Source organism: Amblyraja radiata, chromosome 11 (assembly GCF_010909765.2).
Source record: "Amblyraja radiata isolate CabotCenter1 chromosome 11, sAmbRad1.1.pri, whole genome shotgun sequence".
Taxonomy (NCBI): domain Eukaryota; kingdom Metazoa; phylum Chordata; class Chondrichthyes; order Rajiformes; family Rajidae; genus Amblyraja; species Amblyraja radiata.
In genome coordinates this window covers 15,791,671-15,807,845 of record NC_045966.1, presented here as the reverse complement: position 1 = coordinate 15,807,845, position 16,175 = coordinate 15,791,671, and the positions used below count along the sequence as shown (strand labels likewise).

At 45.1% G+C, this 16,175-nt stretch overlaps 1 protein-coding gene across 2 annotated transcripts in view; it reads left to right on the top strand.

Annotated features, from left to right (window-relative positions):
• LOC116978324 (collagen alpha-1(XXIII) chain-like) overlaps positions 1-16,175 on the top strand; it is a 166,096-nt gene that overhangs the window by 94,587 nt on the left and 55,334 nt on the right. The window lies entirely within an intron of this gene.

The window sequence follows — 16,175 nt, the reverse complement described above, 5'->3', positions numbered from 1 at the left end:
TTTCTCATTGACTGACTGTGTTTGGTTCTGGTATACTGGTATCTGTTCATCATTAGTTGTTCATAAATAAGTGAAATAACATTGTTATATGCTATTAAAGTTGCCAGGGGTAAATGGGACGAAAAAGGTTGGGAACCCCTGCTCTAGAAGATATAACTTTTATTAGTAAACTAAAATTGATACAGGATTGATACAGGATAATAAGCGTTGCTCTTAATTAATCTATGTGCTTAGACTTTTTGACTTGGAATTTTCAACATGATTATAAAAGATTTCATTCACAGATAATTAATAAAATCTTATGAAGCAAAGCCCCAAAGAGTTTCAATTGATGTCACAGATGCTCTTAACTAAAGAAGAGAGGGCCTTATCTCCCCCTTGTGTAGTCAATGACAGGTATCATAGTCATATGGACATGGCAAGATTACAGGTTCCCATTAGTTTAGAGGTTGATGAACTACACTCAGGCATGAACTAGGCCTTCATATACACTGAGTGCTTTTCATTGGGGTGGGAGATTGCAACCTTCACGTGGTCTGCCCTGTTTCAACGAATGCAATCAACCTGGCGTGCACAATCAAATAAGATCAAATAGAACAAGTTGTCCTGCAACTTTAGGCTGTGCATGCCATACGTAAGAAGAAGAAGAAGAAGAAGAAGAAGAAGAAGTGCTTTTCATTACAGCAAAACCTATCAATCCGTGAATACATAGATCATGTGTGACCACCACAAAGATCCTTATGGTCACCTCTGCCATGGATCAGGAAAATTCACATGACCTATTTATCTTGAAACAGACACTGAGTAATTGTGGCCGCAATAGTGTAATGCAGTGCCACATCCAGTGCAGTGAAAGACACAGTTCCTGACCATAAAAAACATTCCACCATGTGCAGGATTCAGAGCAGGGTTGGTGAAGACAGCTGCAAAGACAGTGATGGATATTCTCTGTTTGCCTCCATGGGTGCAGCATCAAAGACACCAAAGGACCCAATCTCAATAGTGAAACAGTTGCCAGACTTTCATCTTGCTGATCAACTCCATGTCCTCATCTGTGCAAATGAGGACAACCGGAATCGAGCAATTCAACATGCTTCACAATGTTACGTATCCAATCAAGAATAAGGGGTGCAAGGAACTGCAGATGCTGGTTTACAGAAAAAAAGACGCAGTGCTGGAGTAACTCAACAGGGCAGACAGCATCTCTGGGCAACGTGGATAGATGACGTTTCAGGTCATACACTCATTAGCTAATTAACAGCATATTCCTTTCTGAATATCTTCCACATAAATAAAAAAAACAGGAAATGCTGGAAACACTCAATAAGGCAGGCAGTACCTTTGGAGTTTGAAGACCCTGCATCAGACTGAGAAAGGTTAGAAATCAAACATATTTAAATTGTAAAGAATGCAGATGGATAGGGTGAACAAATAAAACAACTGTGAGCAAGAGAGACTAAATGGTTCAATAGATACTGGTTCCAGTTGTTACAGGCTGATGCTATTCATCAGAACTGGCCAATCTGCTACAAACGGGGAAGGAGATTACCTGGAATTATTCAATTCAACTTTGAACCCCTATAGCTGTAACATGCCTCAGTGAAAGATAAGATGCTTTTTTTAGGAGTTTACAATTGGCTTTACTGTGCCACGGTGTAAAAGGCCAAAGCCGATGAAGTTAGTGTTGGAGTACGATGGATAATTAAAGTTAACGCAAGTATTCGGTCAAAGCACAAAGTACCGGAGGATCGCAGCAGGTCAGGCAGCATCTGCGGAGGGAGTCGACAGGTGACATTTTGAATCAGGATGCTTCAGGTTCCAACCCAAAACATCGTATGTCCGTATGGAAGCAGAGGCTGATGGTGGAAGGTTGCTTCTCGGACTGGAGGCCTGTGACTAGTGGTGTGCCCCAGGGTTCGGTGCAGGGCCCGTTACTGTTTGTCATCTACATCAATGATTTGGATGAGAACATAGAGGGCAAGATTAGCAAGTTTGCTGATGATGCAAAAGTGAGTGGTTTTGCAGATAGTTAAGATGGTTGTGAAAGATTGCAGCAGGATCTGGATCGTTTGGCCAGGTGGATGAAGGAATGGTTGATGGAATTTAATACAGAGAAGTGCGAGGTTTTGCATTTTGGGATGTCGAACAAAGGGCAGGACTTACAGAGTAAATGGTAGGCCTCTGGGTAGTGTTGTAGAGCAGAGGGATCTGGGAGTACAGGTGCGTGGTTTCTTGAAGGTCAAATTGCAGGTAGATAAGGTGGTCAAAAAGGCTTTTGGCACTTTAGCCTTCATCAGTCAGAGTATTGAGTATACAAGTTAGGATGTCATGTTGCAGTTGTATAAGACGTTGGTGAGACTGCATTTAGAATATTGTGTTCAGTTCTGGGCACCATGTTATAGGAAAGATGTTGTCAAGCTTGAAAGGGTTCAGAAAATATTTACGAGGATGTTGCCAGAATTAGAGGGTGTGAGCTATAGGGAGAGGTTGAGTAAGCTGGGTCTCTATTCCATGGAGCACAAGAGGATGAGGGGGAATCTTATAGAGGTGTACAAAATCATGAGAGGAATAGATCGAGTCTCTTGCCCAGAGAAGGGGAATCGAGGACCAGAGGATATAGGTTCAAGGTGAAGGGGAAAAGATTTAGTAGGAATCAAAGGGGTAACTTTTTCACACAAAGGGTGGCGGTTGTATGGAACATGCTGCCAGAAGAGGTAATTGAGGCTGGGACTATCCCATCGTTTAAGAAACAGTTGGAGAGGTACATGGATAGGACAGGTTTGGAGGGATATGGACCAAGCGCAGGCAAGTAGGACTAGTGTAGCTGGGACATTGGTGGCCGGTGTGGGCAGGTTGAGCCAAAGGGCCTGTTTCCACATTGAAGCATTCTATGACTCTCTATTTGCCTCCACATATGTTGCCTGACCCACTGAGTTTCCCCAACACATTTGTTTGATATAGATTCCAGCATCTACAGTTTCTCTTGATATCGGGTCACCTTTGCGGACTGAACAGAGTGTTCCGCAAAGTGTTCACTCAGCGATGCTGGCTCGAAGGGCCGAATGCCCTCCTCCTGCACCTATTTTCTATGTTTCTAACCACATTTTACATTCTCAATTGTAGTGGAGATCATATTGTGAGCTACACACTAAGTTGGTAGAAATTCAAATGAATTGTTGCTTTACCCAGAAGTAGGGATGGCACAGTTGCGCAGCAGTAGAGTTGGTGCCTAAAGGGCCTGTCCCAGTAATGCGACTTTTCAGCGACTGTCTTCGACCTTCAAACTCCCGGGCACTCGCCTGAAAAACCTTGAGTTGGATCGACCGTCAGCGATGAAACCGCGAGCCGGATCGACCGTCAGCACACACACACACACACACACACACACAAACACACACACACACACACACACACACACACACACACACACACATACACACACACACACACACACACACACATCGCGAAGGCGGGAGCCAGGGAAAGCGGGGGAGCGCTGTCTGAAATTCACACCCGCGATGAACAGCAAAGTAAAAGACGGCTGACACAGTTACGGTAAGTCTTTTAGAGAGCGCAGAGAAGGGGGGGGAGAGAAGGGGGGGAAGAAGGGGTGGAGACACTTTTAAGAAGCCAGACAACTTTTAATAAAGTTTAGCGGGAATTTAACATTACCAGTCGGTTTACTTACCTTTTATTTCTCAACGAGCTTTACCGTCGACTACCTTTGATTTCCTTCGATTGCCTTCGATTACCTATGATAGCATTACGACCTACTACGACCTACCTCGACTAAACCTACGAGTAAAGAAATATCATTTTTTTTCCATTTTTTACTCGCGAGCATTTTTCAGCATGTTGAAAAATACGCCGCGACCTAGCTGAGACCCCGAGTATGCGGGGACTACTCTCAAGCATGAAGGAGAGTTACAAAGACCTCCTAGGACCTCGTGTCGACCATGCTGCGAGTATGAGTCGAGGGTAAACTCTTCTAAACTCGCCAATTAGGTTGCCGCAGTGGGACAGGCCCTTTACAGCTCCAGAGACCCTGACTACGGATGCTGCCTGTACGGAGTTTGTACGTTCTTCCTGTGACCAAGTGATTATCCCTGGGTGCTCTGGTTTCCATCCACACTCCAAAGACCTACAGGTTTGTAGATTAATTTGCTTCGGTAAAGATTGTAAATTGCCCCGCTTGTGTACAATAGTGTTAGTGTACGGGAATCGCTAGTCGGCGCAGACACGGCGGGCCAAAGGGCCTGTTTCCGCACTGTATCTCTAAACTAAACTAAACATAGAAATGTAGGAAATAGGTGCAGGAGTAGGCCATTCGGCCCTCCGAGCCAGCACCGCTATTCAATATGATCATGGCTGATCATCCAAAATCAGTACCCCGTTCCTGCTTTTTCCCCATATCCCTTGATTCCTTTAGCCCCAAGAGCTAAATCTAACTCTTGAAAACATCCAGTGAATTGGCCTCCACTACCTTCTGTGGCAGAGAATTCCACAGATTCACAACTCTCTAGGTGAAAACATGTTTCCTCATCTCAGTCCTAAATGGCCTACCCCTTATTCTTAAACTGTGACCCCTGGTTCTGGACTCTCCCAACATCAGGAACATTTTTCCTGCATCTAGCCTCTCCAATCCTCTAAGAATTCCTTCTATTTTAATAGGTGTTCCTAAGTTAAGGAATGAGTTAAAAGGCAGGTATTGCAACTAATCTAATTTCATGAAAAGTTGCCTTGAGGAGGGAAGTGAGTGGAGAAGGAAAATAGAAATAAATTACAGAGGAAACTATGCCTTTTTCCATTGAAGGCAACTTGTTGGAGGTGGCCAGAATTACAGAGGATAATCCATTGAATGTGGAGGCTGGTGGGAGTGGAAGGTGAGGAAAGAGGAATCTTGCCCATGCCCTGGACGGGAAGGAAGTGAAGGAAATGTGGCTGTAAGCAGAAAGGGAACTCACAGTTAAGGAAAAGGAATGACACCTTGGAAGCACTTTTGTGGAAGGATGATAGATACAATGGCATCTGTGGGGCTGTGATGAATATTGCTGCTAACCTCTCCCCTGAGATGGAAATGAGAGATGAATCAGAGATGGACCTTTTGAAAATTGTGGGCAATTTGGAAATTGGCATCAATATTGATGAAACTTATACAAAAGCTGGAAGCCGCACCTATACAGTCATCTATGTACTGAGAGAGATGAGGATGAGGACATGATTAGAACTGAAACAAAGGCTGTTTCACATACAAACAGGGAAACAGGCATAGCCTGGACCCATGTAAGTTCCCCGCTAGTAGCATCTTGATTTGAAGTAAAAGAGTAGAGATTTTGAAAAAATGTTTACATTTAAAAAAGGTTCAGTTAAGTAAAGAAGGGTGGTGGTGGAAGAGAATTCAATAAAACACCGTCCAGGGATTTCTTCCAATCTAGTGTGCTGCATTCAGTGCCCATAATGTAATACTCTACTCTAGATTGAGCGACTGCCTTGTAGAGCATCTCCATAGATGACCTTGAGTTTGCAGTTGCCTATCACTTAAATTCTCCATTCCATGCCAAAACTGATATCTTTCTATGGCCGCTTCCAATATTTCAGTGAAGCCCAACATAAGTTCAAGATAGACACTAAAAGCTGGAGTAACTCAGCGGGTCAGACAGGATCTCTGGGGAAAAGGAATAGGCGATGTTTCGGGTTGGAACCCTTCTTCAGAATAAAGAAGACTGAAAAAGGGTCTCAACCCAAAACGTTACATATTCCTTTCCACCAGCTTTTTGTGACTATCTTTGGTTTAAACCAGCATCTGAAGTTCCTTCCTACAGCAAAGTACGCTCAATGGACCTCATACCAAATTCTGACTAGGCAGGCTACTGTATATTACTTGGACATTGACATTGAATTCAACAGTTTCAGATAATCAGTCATTCCAGCTTGTTTCAGAATTGGCCAGGACACTAACCTCCAATGTTAACTCTATGTTTTTTCACTCCACAGATGTTATTTGACCTGCTAAATATTTCCAGCATTTTTTGTATATCAGACTTTTGAGCAACTATGACATTTGACACTGCTATGGCATATTTTTCTTTGTGTTCATTCATCTCCTATTAACATATTTTACAGACAAATCTACTCCAATTAACCCACCTCTCTGCCACCACAACCACCTCTCCACCTCCCTCCTCCCCCCTCTCTCCTCTTCTCCCCTTCTCCCCATCTTAAAACATGTATGAATAAGAGACTGCAGATGTTGTAATCTTGAGGGGAGAAAAAGCTGGAGGAACTCAGTGGGTCAGGCAGCACCTGTGGAGGCAGAGAGATGGTCGATGTTTCCAGTCATAAGTGATAGGAGCAGAATTAGGCCATTCGACCCATCGAGTCTACTCCGCCACTGCAGAGTCCCTTTACAGGCAGGTGAGTACGTTGGACAAGGACTGTGGTTCCCATGTCCAACATCAGCCTGTTGAGACACTCTGTTCAGATCTATGTCTTGGGAAAGGACACCAGGCAGACCCAGGAGAAGGTTCATGGATGTTCTTCAAGCCTCCTTAAAGAAATGCAACATCCCCATTGACCACTGGGACTGACCTATCCCTGATTAAAGTGGAGACGGATGGATATGGAAACGAGTCTTTGCATTGGCAGCTTACAAGTGCACTGGAAGGAACAGACCACCTCACAAACTACTCACCTGCCCACCCAGTCGGTCAACAACTTCCACATCTATGCAGGAGTCTGTGGTTCAGAAGCGCCAAAGCTGGATTGGAAGTCAGTCATCCTTGATGCTTCGGGGCTGCTGAAGGAGGAGGAAAAAAAATGTTTGTGTACTTGTTTGTATAAACTTGTTAAAGCAATTTTGGATTTAATTGCATTATTAGAAACATGCAAACATCTTCCTGTTTCTCTGTATTCCACCTGCATTGTCTATAATCAACAGTAAATTTGACTTGAAAGTAAGCAGTCTACCCTTGGGGTGCCTCCAAGGTTGTTCTGTAACAAGGTTCAATTGAAAATATGTAAAAGCCATCTGGAGCCATTCAACTAGTTTCCCTGCATAACAAAAGTACCTGAACTCCAAGTTGTGGCTTCTTTTAAACCTAGAAATTCATTTTGTGGTGAAATTAATTTATTTTAATAGTCCTCAAATTACAATCATTGACGAAACCAGCAGGACTTGGAAAGGTAGACAAAAGTGCTGGAGAAACTCAGCTTCTTCAGGGTTTCGGCCCAAAACGTTGCCTATTTCCTTCGCTCCATTGATGCTGCCGCATCCGCTGAGTTTCTCCAGCACTTTTGTCTACCTTCGATTTTCCAGCATCTGCAGTTCCTTCTTAAACACAGGACTTGGAAAGGGTTGTGAATCTCTTCCAGTGATTAAGTGAAGTGCATAGCTCTCATGCCCGTTCAGATACTCCACCACAGTTTGTGACATTGGACAAAAGATAGTTAAAAGCAGTGCTGTGGCATTTTGCACAAAAACTTATGCACTAAAGTATGATCTGTGCGCTTCCCAGTGGCCCCTAAATTCAGAGCTTATGACCACTACCTCATTGACTCACTGACTCCTGAGAATCAGTCTGCTTAACCTGTTCGCTGCCAAGTTTTGTTTATTTCACTATTGGCCATGACCCGAGAATACTCGGGGGTGGCACTGAACAGGTTAAAGAATTGTCCTCATGACAGCACAGACAGTGACAGAAAAGGCAATCACAGAGCTGAGGGAAAAGACAGGGGATGGGGGAATCTTTGTATCTCAGGCTCTCTGTGCAGTGGTTTGGCTTATTTAACTATCATGCTGCGAGTGGCTTCAAAACAGATGTGGGCTGATCGTAATATGCAGCTCAGCATTGATTTAAACTAAAAGGCTGTGCAAACTAAAGGGCGTATCAGTGGCACTGGTTCCATAATCCCAATTGTTAGAAACCAATGCTGATGGATGCAGTGCAAGACATTGATGTCACAGTGTAAACCCTTTACTAGCCGACTCATTGCCAAGTACTACATGATGTACTCCTAGTTTATATGCAAGTGTAACGTGAAGGTTGTAGATCACACCCAACAATTCCATAATACATATTCAATGCAAGAAATATATATAGTTCTGTAGGTGCTTGAAGTGCCATTAGGTGCTTGACTGAAAAAGAACTGCCATGTAAGTGCCTGGACCATTTTCCCAATTAGTGCAATTTCACAAGTGCAATCTAACCGTGATAAAACTACTTCTCTGTGTTATTTATATAAGAAAAACGTGCACAAATGGACCCAATTTCCAAGCTTGAGACTTACCTTTGTGGACCCAACCCATTGTCCATCAAGAGTGGTAAAATTCATTTTTGGATCCGACCACTAAACTAGTGCATGAGCATTGGCCACTCCCAAGTACTTCTGTGGCCTGGTCGTATTCATTAAACAATCAAGGTAGAGTTTGTTTCTCTACATTCTGTCGTGTAGAATCCTTACTTTTGGAATGCTTGTCCGCCCGATCTCAGCAGCGTGAATGTTTTGTCCGGTAGACTATTAAACTTGCATTGAGGTATACATACAGTGTTGTGGCTTGTGGCTGAATCGGGCTAGTACTTTGTACACAACGATAAAATCGGTGTTTAAAAGAGCTAAGCATCCTGAGACAAAAGTTAAGTGCAGTATTAACTCCCTTTAAGCTTCCAGCAGGCAGAAGAAGTGAAAAATCTCCTTTAAACTTTTAACCTTTCAAAGATAGTTGTTTTACATGCAAGTATTTAGGCAAGGGCAGATTTTGCTCCTGAAGAGCATGGTTAAGGTTAGACCCTGGCAGGAGACTAAAGAAAATCCGGACCATTCTCAGATCTGTGGTTGCAGCATACTCTCTAAACTGGAAAACTGTCAATAATTCTGCAAAGCTAAAAGCTATTATCTCGGTAATGAGCCACAGGAATTGGACACACTTGACTTAGAATATTTTATTTGGTTACTCTTCAAAGCTGGCCCAAAGATACTTTTGCATTCTGGGCACCATGCATAAAAATAAACAATAACAGTGAACAACAGGGAAGTGATGCAGATGCGTTGCTTCAAGACAGAACTCTGAAACAATAGGCTTAGTTTGGCATAACGTCAACAACTCATTTTACATTTCTTGAAAGCTTTGTACAATATTCTTATTTGCTGGAATATTTTGCATGGGAATAATTGCCGTCAGTATTGCAATATGACATTTGGGAATTATTGCCCAAAATATACTGGAGGAAAGAGACTCATTGGGCAGATATGGTTCAATGGCGCGTTATTTGTCACAAATTCAACTGCGCAGTGAAATAATTTTTGCATATATTACACATGCTGGCGTTCCCATTTATGGCGCCATCATTCAAAGTCCAAAGTCCGCGCATTTGATGTACTGGAATAGAACTAACCTGTTGTATAATTGTTACAAATCATTCACAGGGTGAGGGTCCGTTTTCACTGAACATTCAATGTAAGGTTTTTTTTCTCTATGTTTTATAAGGTAGAATTCTCCCCTTTTGGAATTTTCCTTATCATGGCACAATATATTTAACCGTAACGAAGCATGTGATTTTATGTGAAAACTAGGATGACACTTAAACTTGAAGGATATATGTTAAACTTCCTGTTAAGATTCTTTGTTTTATCCAGCCAGATGAAATTGGCATGGAATCTCAAAAGCTGATAACTCCAAGATGAGAGTGACAAACATTCACGTTAATGCAATTGAACATTACACCACCAATTGTTTCAACTGCTACTTTACTTTTTGTTCACTTTAGTGCCTTCATTTAGCATTTAGCCTTATAATATTTCCCAAGGCCATGCAGGTCGGTGGGGGCGCTGCGAGAAGGCTGCCCTGCCAGCAGCGTGTTAGACGGCTGCTAATACAGAACCCTCCCCGTGGTGCAGCCTGGGAAACACTGAATGGTATAATCTGATATTATTACCACCAGTAGGCCAATATCTGTATACTTACCCAAGCAATCTACTAGATGACGATGCCGAACTGCCACAGACGCTCGCCCTCCTCGGGGCCTGCACTGTCAATCGCCTCAATCAATATTGAAGGCTTCTCCAGATGCAAGGCAGACATACTAGCGACAGCGGCCAAACGCTTCGACATAGTGTGCATGCAGGAAACCCACACCGGCCCTACACAACACCGACCAGCCATCCCTGGAATGAAGCTGGTGGCCGAGATCCGACACAGACAGTATGGGTCAGCTGTATTCAGCAGACCAAACCTCGCGATCGAAGAGGTCTGCACCCACACCACCGAAGGGCAAATGGAAACCATCACAGTTGCCCTCCCAAACATCTCTGTCACATCAGTGTATAAACCCCCCCAAAGTCCGTTCCTCCACTCGGAACTGCCAGACAGATGCAAGAGGAAATACCACATTAGCATTGGGGACTTCAATGCCCATAGCTCATTGTGGGGCTATGAAGTGAACAATCAAGATGGAGATGAAGTCGAAACCTGGCTCGTCGAAACACCTGACCCTGATCCATGACGCCAAACTGCCAAAATCTTTCCACAGTGCCAGATGGAAACGAGGATATAACCCAGACCTTGTTTGTGTGAGCAGCGAACTATCATCCAGAGCTGTGAAAGAGGTCCTGGACCCTATCCCCCATACGCAACACCGGCCAATCACCATAACCATCCGATCCGCTCTCCAAGCAACAACCGTCTCCTTCCGCAGAAGGTTCAATCTGCGGAAGGCCGACTGGCTGTCATTCCAACAGGAGATCGAAGACTCCATCCCCAGCATTCCATCACACCCCAACAACTATACCATGTTCACAGAACTGCTGAAAAGATCAGCCAGGCGACATATACCAAGAGGATGCCAGACCGAGTACATCCCCGGGCTGTCGGAAACATCCAGCGATCTACTGAAAGCCTACCACAGGGCATACCACGAGGACCCATTCTCCTCCACCACCATGGAACTCGGAGAGACCCTGTTGAACACAGTCGGGGAGGACCGAAGGCAAGTCTGGAAGGAGTTGATAGAAAACACCAACATGACCAATAACAGCAGGAAGGCATGGGCCACAATCCGCCGCCTCGGTGAAGACCATACCACACCGCCCACGCTCACAACAGTCACAGCAAACTCAGTTGCAGCACAGCTGGTGGCAAACGGTCGTAGCCAAAACCGGCGCAGACCCACAGGAGAATACCGCCGGACAGCGGTAACAGACCGCCTACAACCAGCCAGCGCTCTCACCAAGCCCTTCGACCTAGAAGAACTCGAAGCTGCAATGAGCATGCTGAAACCTGGGAAAGCAGCAGGAATCGATGATGTACTGACGGAAATGATACAGCACCTTGGACCTAAAGCAAAGACCTGGCTCCTAGCAATGCTGAACTCATGCATGGCACAGAAAACAACCCCACCTGTATGGAGAAAGGCCAAGACTGTCGCAATTCCCAAACCTGGAAAGGACCCATCATCCCCAAAGAGCTACAGACCCATTTCCCACCTCTGCATCACCTACAAGCTCTACGAGAGGCTACTACTCCAACGCCTTATGCCACTTATAGACTCCAAGCTTACTAAAGATCAAGCTGGCTTCCGCCCTGGCCGCTCCTGTGCCGGGCAGCTACTGAACCTCACCCAACACATTGAGGATGGTTTTGAGTGCAAACTCATCACCGGAGCAGCTTTCATAGACCTCAATGCTGCCTACGACACTGTCCAGCACCGCACCATGATCAGGAAACTTTTTGACATGACTGGTGACCTCGACCTGTGCCAAGTCATCAAAAGCCTTCTCAACAACAGGTGCTTCTTCGTTCAACTAAACGACAAGAAGAGCAAATGGAAAGCCCAAAAGAATGGCCTACCACAAGGCAGCGTACTGGCCCCCCTCCTCTTCAACGTCTACACCAACGACCAACCACTTCCCCCACAATGCCGCCGCTTCATCTATGCTGCTGACCTTTGCATCACCACCCAACAGGAGAACTTCCAGAAGATCGAGCCTGTCCTGGAAAGCGCCCTCCAAGAGATGACAACCTACTACAATAACAACCACCTGAAACCCAACCCATCAAAAACCCAACTATGCAGCTTCCATCTTAAAAATCGAGATGCAGGAAAACAACTGAGCGTCTCATGGGATGGCCACAAACTCTCCAACCACTTCCACCCCGTGTACCTCGGAGTCACACGCGACAGGACACTCTCTTTCAAAACCCACCTTCAGAACACCAAAGCCAAGGTCAACACTCGCAACAACATCCTGCGCAAACTGGTAAACTCAAAGTGGGGCGCTAATCCACCAACCATCCATGTAACTGCCCTAGCCCTGTGCTTCTCCACAGCTGAATACGCGTGCTCAAGCTGGAGCCGCTCCCACCACACCAAACTGGTTGACACAGCCCTCAACGACACCTGCCGCATTATCACGGGATGCATAAAGACAACGCCAGTCCCGTGCCTCTACACCCTAGCTGGTATTGCCCCCCCCCCCATATCAGACGATCCATCGTCGCCCAAGACGAGCGGAGAGCACAGGAGATCGATACCAGGCACCCCCTGCACGGACACACAGCACCTCTACCCCGACTGAAATCCAGATCCAGTTTCTTGCAGACAGTCCCACCTCTCCAGACAACGAAAGAAACAGCAAGGACCAACATCTGGAAAGATGAATGGAACCAGCTCAACACACGAGCCCACGACTGGATGGAGAGAGGAATCACTCCGACTGAATGCCTCGCCAGCGGGCACGACCTCCCATGGCCAACCTGGAAGACCCTCAACAGATTACGAGTGGAGCAGGGGAGGTGCAAAGCACTTATGAAAGCATGGAACTACCAGGCAGAAGACACATGCAGCTGTGGAGCAGTACAGACAATGTCCCACCTACTGGAGTGTGACGACGCCCCCCAGTGCAGCCCCAAGGACCTGGCTGAACCGACCCGACCAGCTGTGACCTGCGCCAGATACTGGCAGAACGACATCTGAGATTGCAACGGACTCGAAGAAGAAGAAGAAGAAGAAGAAGAAGAAGAAGAGCGTGTTAGTCATTTTTACTTTTTTAGATTTTTTAGTATGTCCAAATGTGTCTCTTGGTGTGTCTTGTGAGGGGGGGTAAGGGGGAAACCGCTTTCGGTCGCCTCCTCCACGGAGAGGCGACTTTTTCCATGTCGCCTCCCTCGCGGCCTAACACCAAGGATTGGTGCGGCCTTTCCCGGAGTCGGGCCCGGAGCTTCAGCAGCGGGCGCAGCGTGAACTTTTTCCGATCATTGGCCGATCACGACTGTTCAGCCTAAAGCCGCGGTCTGCGGAGCTTCTAGCCGCGGGTGCGGCGTCTGGAGCCTGGGATCCCTTGTTGGGGATCCCCTGAGAAGAGCTTCTAGCCGCGGGTGCGGCATGGACTTACCATCCGGAGCGGGACCCCTCAACGGTGATCCCTGGAGAAGATCTCCAACCGCCGGCCTGCGGCCTACATCATCTTGAAGCCGCGGTCTCCGGTAGGGAAGCACCGATTCGGGACTTACCTTCCAGAAGAGAGGGCCTGTACATCTGGCCGCCCGCAGCGGCGACTGTGGAGGATCATGGCCCCGATCACGGGGGAACAATGGGGGAGGACTGACTACTTTGTGCCTTCCACCACAGTGATGAATGTTTGTGTTACATTTTTATTGTGTATTGTGTGTTCTTTTTTATTGTACCGCTGCTGGCAAATTCATTTCACTGCACTTTATTGTGTATGTGATGAATAAATCAGATTGATTGATTGATTGATTGATCATTTATAGTCGAGAAGGTGAGTAGGCAATCTGCCTCTTTCATTTCAACGGGTAGAGACACGGGTTCCTTCTTGACGGGCCTCACAGCACAAGAGACACGGGTTCCTTCTTGATCTTGGGTGCTGCCTGTGTAGCATTTGCTTGTTCTCCCTGTGGACACATGGATTCCCTCCAGGTGCTCTGGTTTCCTCCCACATCCCAAAGACATGCAAGTCTGTAGGCTAATTGGCCTCTGTAAATGCACCTCGTGACTAGGGAGTGGATGTGAAAGTGTAATAATGTAGATCAATTGTGAATGAGCGATTAGTGGTCGATGTGGACTCGGTGAGCCAAACGGCCAGCTTCCATAATCAATCAATCCATCAATGAATCTTCCATGCTCTATCTGGGCTGGTATGGAGTTTCCTAGTTCTTGGTATTTTGCCAGAGTAGCATGACTCAGACGAGTAATTAATTTGAATGAAGATTGTGACATTTACACATTCTAACATGCCAGGTTAGAAATGCATTGATCCCGCATGCCCTATTATTGTATATATTATTGAATCAGAAGCAGTTGAATATATTATGTATATGTAAGTCCCCATACCCTAGTTTCAAACATTTATCATGCAACGTTCTCCGTATTGTCGTCCAATTTTACCAGCTTCCATCACGTATAACTAAATCAAAACCACTCGTTTTTATGCCATTCGATTTGTTGTGAATCTGCTGGCTGAATCAGTGGTGGAAGCAGATTCAGAGTAACTTTGACGTGAAAATTGCCTACCTACTTGAGAACAATATATGTGCTTGCCAACAAGGAAAGAACAGGCCAGTAGAACTAATTGGCTAATGATTTTAGAATACCTGCACAGGCATGATTTCTTGAGTAATCTCCCTTTATATTGTTTGATTCTATTCAATGAATCTTCATAACGAGATACGTGGATCCAAAGTTGGAATAACATGTTGTAACCTCATAATAATTAGTTTTTTTCTTATGAAGCCCTGGAGATTGTGACTCATTACAGTCAGTTATTTATTAACTTTCATTTTACCTTAATCCTTAAAGGGTGGTGAGGAGGGAAAGTCATGGTGCAATGCATTTGCATGGTTCACTAAGTTGTAAGGCATGTCTATAACAGTCTGAGCTTGATATCCAGGTGACGTGTAAACCATTACTACTTCAAAGGCCACGCTGTGGCCACAGTCAATTAAATGTGTCTATTCACCAGATAATATTAATAACTTTCCCAAGATCTGGTCCAACCACACCCAACGTGGTCTGAAAATCCATTTAAAGCACATCGTTGCAACAATAATGGGAGAAGGCACGGGATTTAAAACATGACTGGAGATTACAGCTCCCTCCCCAAACTATTCCCTTTCTACCCATCGCCATTTCCACCATTATTTTACATATGGACATACAAATCAGTAAGAGTAGGCCATTGTGGCACTTCTGCTTGCTGCAACATTTAATATGATCCTAGTTTATTTAATTATAATCTCAGCTCTGCATTCTCATTTACACATGGTAAACATTCACCCCCTGCTTTCCTAGTATCTATCCTCTTCTGCTTTAAAATATTCAAAGATGCTGCTTTGAAAGTGAGTGTTTCACCACCCTCTTAGAGAAACAATTTTTGCTTCATCTGTCATAATGAACAACCCATTAGCTTTGAATTGTGATTCCTAGATTTATCCACAAAAGAAACATCCTCTCCATATCTACAGTGTCAAGAGCACACAATATTTCACCAGGATCCTGTACAACTGCAGTCGGACCTCCTTGCTACTAAACTCAAATCCTCTCGCAATGAAGGCCAACATGCCATTAGCTTTCTTCACTGCCTGCTGTACCTGCATGCTTACATTCAGAGACTGATGTACAAGCACGCCCAGGTCCTGTTGCACCTCCCCTTTTCCTAATCTGACATCATACAGATAATAATTTGTCTTCATGTTCTTGCCACCAAAGTGGATAACCTCACATTTATCCACCATTATACTGCATCTGCCCACTCACCCAACCTATCCAAGTCACCCTACATCCTCATAGCTTCCTCCTCGCAGCTCACACTGCCACCCAACGTTGTGTCATCACAAACTTGGAGATGTCACATTTAATTCTCTCATCTAAATCGTTAATATATATTGTAAATAACTGACACCCCAGCACTGAGCCTTGCGGCACCCCACCAGTCACTGCCTGCCATTCTGAAACGGACCCGTTAATTCCAACTCTTTGCTTCCTGTCTGCCAACCAGTTTTCTATCCATGCCAATATCCTACCCCTAATACCATGCGCTCTAATTTTACACACTAATCTCTTGTGTGGGATCTTGTCAAAGGCTTATTGAAAGTCCAGATATGCCACATCCACTGGCTCTCCATTATTCATTCTACTTGTTACATCCTCAAAAAATTCCAGAAG